The sequence below is a fragment of the Apteryx mantelli genome, chromosome 5 (assembly GCF_036417845.1).
Source record: "Apteryx mantelli isolate bAptMan1 chromosome 5, bAptMan1.hap1, whole genome shotgun sequence".
In the NCBI taxonomy this organism is placed as follows: Eukaryota; Metazoa; Chordata; class Aves; order Apterygiformes; family Apterygidae; genus Apteryx; species Apteryx mantelli.
This window is the reverse complement of record NC_089982.1, coordinates 64,152,256-64,158,813: the sequence shown is the minus strand read 5'-3', so window position 1 is coordinate 64,158,813 and position 6,558 is coordinate 64,152,256. Positions and strand designations below refer to the sequence as shown.

General features: G+C 39.1%; 1 pseudogene; it reads left to right on the top strand.

The window, feature by feature from the left end:
* The first annotated feature begins 3,654 nt into the window (after positions 1-3,654).
* Positions 3,655-3,775, top strand: LOC136992292 (U5 spliceosomal RNA; annotated as a pseudogene).
* The last annotated feature ends 2,783 nt before the right edge of the window (positions 3,776-6,558 follow it).

Genomic DNA, 6,558 nt, shown 5'->3' with positions numbered 1-6,558 from the left:
TTTGTGCCCATTGCCTTGCGTCCTGTCATTGGGCACCACTGACAAGAGTCTGGTCCCATCCTCTTGACACCCTCCCTTCAGATACTTGTACACATTGATAAGATCTCCTCTCAGCCTTCTCTTCTCTAGGCTAAAGAAGCCCAGCTCTCTCAGTCTTTCCTCATAAGAGAGATGCTCCAGTCCCCTAATCATCTTTGTGGCCCTTCGCTGGACTTGCTCCAGTAGTGCCACATCCCTCTTGTACTGGGGAGCCCAGAACTGGACGCAGTACTCCAGATGTGGCCTCACCAGGGCTGAGTAGAGGGGGAGAATCACCTCCCTCGACCTGCTGGCAACACTCTTCCTGATGCACCCCAGCATACCATTGGCCTTCTTGGCCACAAGGGCACATTGCTGCCTCATGCTTAACTTGGTGTCCACCAGCACTCCCAGGTCCTTCTCCGCAGAGCTGCTTTCCAGCAGGTCAACCCCCAACCTGTACTGCTGCATGGGGTTATTCCTCCCCAGGTGCAGGACCCTGCACTTGCCTTTGTTGAACTTCATGAGGTTCCTCTCCACCCAACTCTCCAGCCTGTCCAGGTCTCTCTGAATGGCAGCACAGCCCTCTGGCGTATCAGCCACTCCTCCCAGTTTTGTATCATCAGCAGCAAACTTGCTGAGGGTGCACTCTGTCCCTTCATCCAGGTCATTGATGAAGAAGTTGAACAAGACTGGACCCAGTACTGACCCCGGAGGACACCGCTAGCTACAGGCCTCCAACTAGACTCTGCGCCGCTGAGCACAACCCTCTGAGCTCTGCCATTCAGCCAGTTCTCAATCCACCTCACTGTCCGCTCATCTAGCTCACACTTCCTGAGCTTGTCTGTGAGGATGTTATGGGAGACAGTGTCAAAAGCCTTGCTGAAGTCAAGGTAGACAACATCCACTGCTCTCCCCTCATCTACCCAGCCAGTCATTCCATCAGAGAAGGCTATCAGGTTGGTTAGGCATGATTTCCCCTTGGTGAAGCCATGCTGACTACTCCTGATCACCTTCTTTTCCTCCACATGCTTAGAGATGGCTTCCAGGATGAGCTGCTCCGTCACCTTTCCAGTGATAGAGGTGAGGCTGACTGGCCTGTAGTTCCCTGAGTCCTCCTCCTTGCCCTTTTTGAAGACTGGGGTGACATTGGCTTTCTTTCAGTCTTCAGGCATGACGTTTCAAAGATGATGGAGGGTGCCTTAGCAATAACATCTGCCAGCTCCCTCAGCACTCGTGGGTGCAGCCCATCAGGGCCCATGGATTTGTGGGTGTCAAGTTTGCTTAAATGATCTCTAACCCACTCCTCCTCCACCAAGGGAAAGTCTTCCTCTCTCCAGACTTTCTCTCTTGCCTCCAGGAACTGGGGTTCCTGAGGGCTGGCCTGAGCAGTAAAGACTGAAGCAAAGAAGGCATTCAGTAACTCTGCCTTCTCTGCATCCTTCGTCACCAGGGCACCCACCCCATTCAGCAAAGGGCCCACATTTTCCCTAGTCTTCCTCTTGCTACTGATGTATTTGAAGAAGCCCTTCTTGCTGTCCTTGACATGCCTTGCCAGATTTAATTCCAAACGGGCCTTAGCCTTCCTCGTCGCATCCCTGCATACTCTGACAACGTTCCTATATTCCTCCCAAGTGGCCTGTCCCCCTTTCCACTTTCTGTATACTTCCTTCTTCTGGTTGAGTTTTGCCAGGAGCTCCTTGCTCATCCATGCAGGTCTCCTGCCTCCTTTGCTTCAACTTAACCAAGCTTTTTGTTCCAGCCCTGTGATCTCTCCCTCTAGTCTTGATCTGTTTTTAAACCAATCTATTCAAAAGCTTGTGCTCAGATGTCTGGATAAATCCTAGACAAATATTAAATCAAGGGCACTGGCTGTTGCATAGTTTTCATTTAACTCTGCTGAGTCTTTTTAAGAAAATTGACAGCAGATTTAGCATACATTCTAGTTATGATGCCAAACACTTTTAGCATATTATCTGACTTCAGCTTGTAGTGGAACTTTCTTTGACATCAAATGGAGCTGTATGCATGGATTAAGTACAGTTAGCAGCCCTTTGTAGGATAAAATAACCCTCTGAAATTTATGAGGAAAAAAAAATCCCTCTTCTAGTGCAAGCTATAGTGGATTTAAGAAATTCTGTGCAAATTTTGCAAAAAGTAAGGAAAATAAGGACTGGTTATTCTAGTCTGATAGGTGCATCTATTAACTTACCATCTCCTGAGCTATGTGCGAACTTTCTTACAGAATTATTAGCAAGAGTTTCGGAATTATGAGTAAGAGAATATCATGAAGACCTTTGGCAGGTTTAGAATGTGCATAATCTGAGGAAAAGTTAATAACTGAAATACAAGCACACCTCCAGTATCATTCAAAAAGATAAGTAGCCTAGCTATTCTCTATTGCCTGTTTGTGATTGAGCATCGTTAAGCTATTTACATGTTTTTTAATACTCTCTAATTATGTATAACAGTCCTCTACAATAATCAGAAATGTTAAGAGCTATTCTATTTACACAAAATACCAGGAAAATGAAATGAGAAGAAGAAAAATATATAAAATATGTAATAATATTGTGTACAAACAAGAATATAACTTCTAGAGGAAACAATAACAACAAAATAAGTATAAATTAAGTACATAGCTTTATCAAGCTAGATTCTGCCACTCACATTTGATATTATTTATGTTATGCTGCTAAACATCATGAGATAGTATTTCAGGTAATAGACTATACCTATGTAGGTCAAAATGCTTTTTTATTGTTAAAATGGCATATATTTTGTGAAGGGGAGTTATGTTTTACATAGGTTACAAATACCTTATATTGATCATGCTGCACTTAGATGGATAAGCTCTTTTTTACTGCAGATGTGTTCTTTAGGGTTCCACAGTATTCATGAACTACTAGAAAATGCTTCCATGCACGCTGCAAAATCAAACAGAAGCCCTAGGGATGTCACTGAACCAACTATGTCACCCAGAATTTCAGTTGTTAGTTTAAATGCACCATACAGTTAACCTGGCAACCCCTGGGTCCCAAGTTCTGCCAGTTTCAATTTTATTGTAAAGATTATATTTATCAGAAATATTTGATTTTCCAAGAACATGAAAGATATAATTTTCAATGGATAACTTCAGCAAACCATTCAACTGCAGCATTGCCCCAGGCCATACTGATAAAACAGTGTAATCTGTGTGAGAAGTGGGGTATTTTAACTGTTGAGATTTAATTTCTGAAAAGCAAATGAATAGAAAACATATATGTGTGTGTAAGTATGTGTGTGTGCATGAGTGTGCATGTATTCTTAACAACTAGCCATAGTGTACATATTGAAGAAAAGCACCTTTTAAAATAGGAAAATGAATTTGGAAGCAGTCAGTGGTATTACAGATTTTTTTTCCAAAGGAAAAGTTTTCTTTTGGAAGTGGAAATAATAAAAATATATCAATAGTTTGACTTTCTTTCAGTTTTAACAATTCTGAAACATTTTGTTACATAACCTAAAACTCAGTTGAGATTAATCAAAATGAAAAAGTGCAAATTTAGGACAATACGACTTTTGCGTTTTATATTACACAATAAATATAATGCATTATATGATTCAAATCATAATGCTGTAACAGTCTTCCTTATCTCACTCTGTTTTCTCTTCATATCATATAAATCTTTCATATTTTACTAAAGATTTCCTTGGACAGGAACAGGCATGTGTATCAAGGGAATTTTTAAAGGCTCCATTTTGGTTTTTAGGAGGTTCCTGAAGACTGGAAGAAAGCAAATATCCCTCTTGTCTTTAAGAGGGCTGCATTAGGAAGAATGTTGCCAGCAGGTCGAGGGAAGTGATGCTTCCTCTCCACTCAGCTCCAGATGTGAGACCACATCTGGAGGGCTGGGTCCATTTCTGGGCTCTCCAATACAAGAGACATATGGACATACTAAGGCAAACTCAGTGAAGATGATTAAGGGACTGGACTCTTTGTCATAGGAGAAGAGCCTGAGAAAGCTGGGACTGTTTAGCCTGGAGAAGAGCAGGCTTGGGGGGATCTTATCAGTGTGTATCAATGTGTGATGGGAGGGAGTAAAGAAGACAAGGATCAGACTCGTCTAAGTGGTACCTAGTGACAAGACAGAAGCAATGGGCAGAAACTGAAATACAGGAGATTCCACTTCAGCATAGGAAACAACTGTTACTGTGAGCACTGGAACAAGTTGCCCAGAGAGGTTGTGGAAGCTCCACCCTTGGAGATACTCAAAACCCAACTGGACACAGTCCTGAGCGACCTGTTGTAGCTGACTTGGGCAGGGGGGTTGGACTAAATGATCTGCAGAAGTCTCTTCCAACCATTGTGTGATTCTGTGAGAAAATTAAGAAAAAAAGGGAATTAAAGCATAGAGTCCTTACCTCATATCAAAATAGAAATCCATCCTGGCATCAAGGTAATGGATGAGTCCATAGCTATATCATGACTGAATTTAGAGGTATGTAGTATTTTGATGGAGATTTACTTCTAAAAATATCTTGAAATAGGTATTTGAAATTAAGTAAGCAGATACACAGCGTAGCTCATCTTTGTTCAGGCCATTTAGCCTGTCATGCTTTGACATACATATTATATATTGCATCTATAATCTTCTTAAGAGCTTAATATACTTCAGTGGTGTTTTCTGTAAGCTTTAAGGAAGATATTCATTAAAGATGTTTTGGAAGTCGTTTAGTAGCATGTTTTCTGATAAGTTGTCTTAGCATAAAAAGCACATAATAAGCTATATATTTGACTGCATGAATCAGACAAACCTTTAAATTCTTCATCATTATAATGCCTTTAGGTATTTTCATAGATAATATTGATTAGCCATTACACAGTGACTAGCAAAGATAATTCAAGTCTCAATAAACTGTGAATGAGAGATTTTTGAGACTGGAGATACGCCAAACTGTTCTAAAATAATTCTGGTGATGGGGAAATTTCAGAAATTTTCTGTTGCTGAGTATTGAGTCTTTCAGACACTTATTCAATATTCTTCTGTTAAAGAATCAGTACAATGCTTCTGTTATTTGAAATGGAAAGCAGCATTATTTTCTCTTTGCTGTAAGTTTAGTGTAAAATGGCTACCAGAGTCTGTCTACATACAATGTACATTCTATAAGTATTAACCCTTTCTTATATTTAGGTATATTTCTCTTGTTTACTTAAGGAAAAATAAGTTAATAAAAAATATAGCATATGTGTGATGCAGACAGGGCAGGAAAAGAAGGGCTGAGGATTTAAGCATTTGTAGGCTACATTTTATACTTTGTAAGACTGAGACACCTAAGCCCATGTGCAGTGCTCTGATTTTGAGAGAAATTAAATCCTTAACTCCTGTTAACCTAAAGGACATCTTCCTGTGGCTAGGACTCATTTTTTACATTTATTTTTGTTAATTCAGTTAAATCTTAACAGCTTCTGTTAGAGTTTAAAACTTTAACATCCAGGATACTACTTTTAGGCTAATCAGGCTAAGAGAGGTACAAATATGTACAACTGCTTAAAAAGAATATGAACCTGTGGTTAAAAATATAAGAAAAATGATAAATAATATATATGATTGTATTGTATTGTATTTTTGTTGTTGTTTTCCTGTTGATTTTGATCTTAATGTTGTTTAATAAATCATCCATGTGATAAATAGAAATCAGAGTATGAAAATATAAACAGTCTTGCTAATATTAAGATGGCAAAATATAACTCAATAAAATATGGATTAAAAATTTTTAGAAATAAACTCCTTTTTGACTCATGATCCCTGAATATGTGATAACGCAATGCTGCTACACCAGCACATCTAAGAATATAGGCTATGGCTCAAAACACTGCAGAAACACACACCTTCTTCAGCAATTTTGTTGCCGGGAAGCAATGCAGTCAATCTGCAGGGACGTCCCTCAAACTTGGAATTAGACTACCTAAGTAAAGTAAAAGTTATGCACACTTTGCACACACTTTGATTTAACTGCCTAAGTAAAAGATCTGCACACTCTAACACACCTCAGCTCCCATCCCAAATCTAAAGGAAAAAAAGATGCAAACAGACTAGGTCACCATCTGGTCCTGTAAGTGCAGCACTAATCCTATCTATTTGTAAAACTGAATTAGGCAGCTGATTTTATGTGTAGGTAATTATCTGACACTGGAGGATTCTCCCTCTTACAGAAAGGGCATTTCCTGAGTTTTCTTGTATCATCACTGATATATCAATTTGACATATGACCAAATAATTTATGTAAGACTACTTATGCAAAAGAAAATAATCAAATGTGGTACTCATGCTATTAGAACACCTTTCAGACCATTACAGTATAAATGAGTTTGGAATGAAAGACATTGTGGAAATCACTATAAATCAGTAGTTCATTTATCTGTTATTTAACAACTACAACAAAAACTGATTAATTATTCATTCTAATAATATAATAAAATATAATGTTTGTTATCCTAATAGGAAAAAATAAACAATTTCACTATGTCTCACTGGTAATTTACATAAATATGGAGTA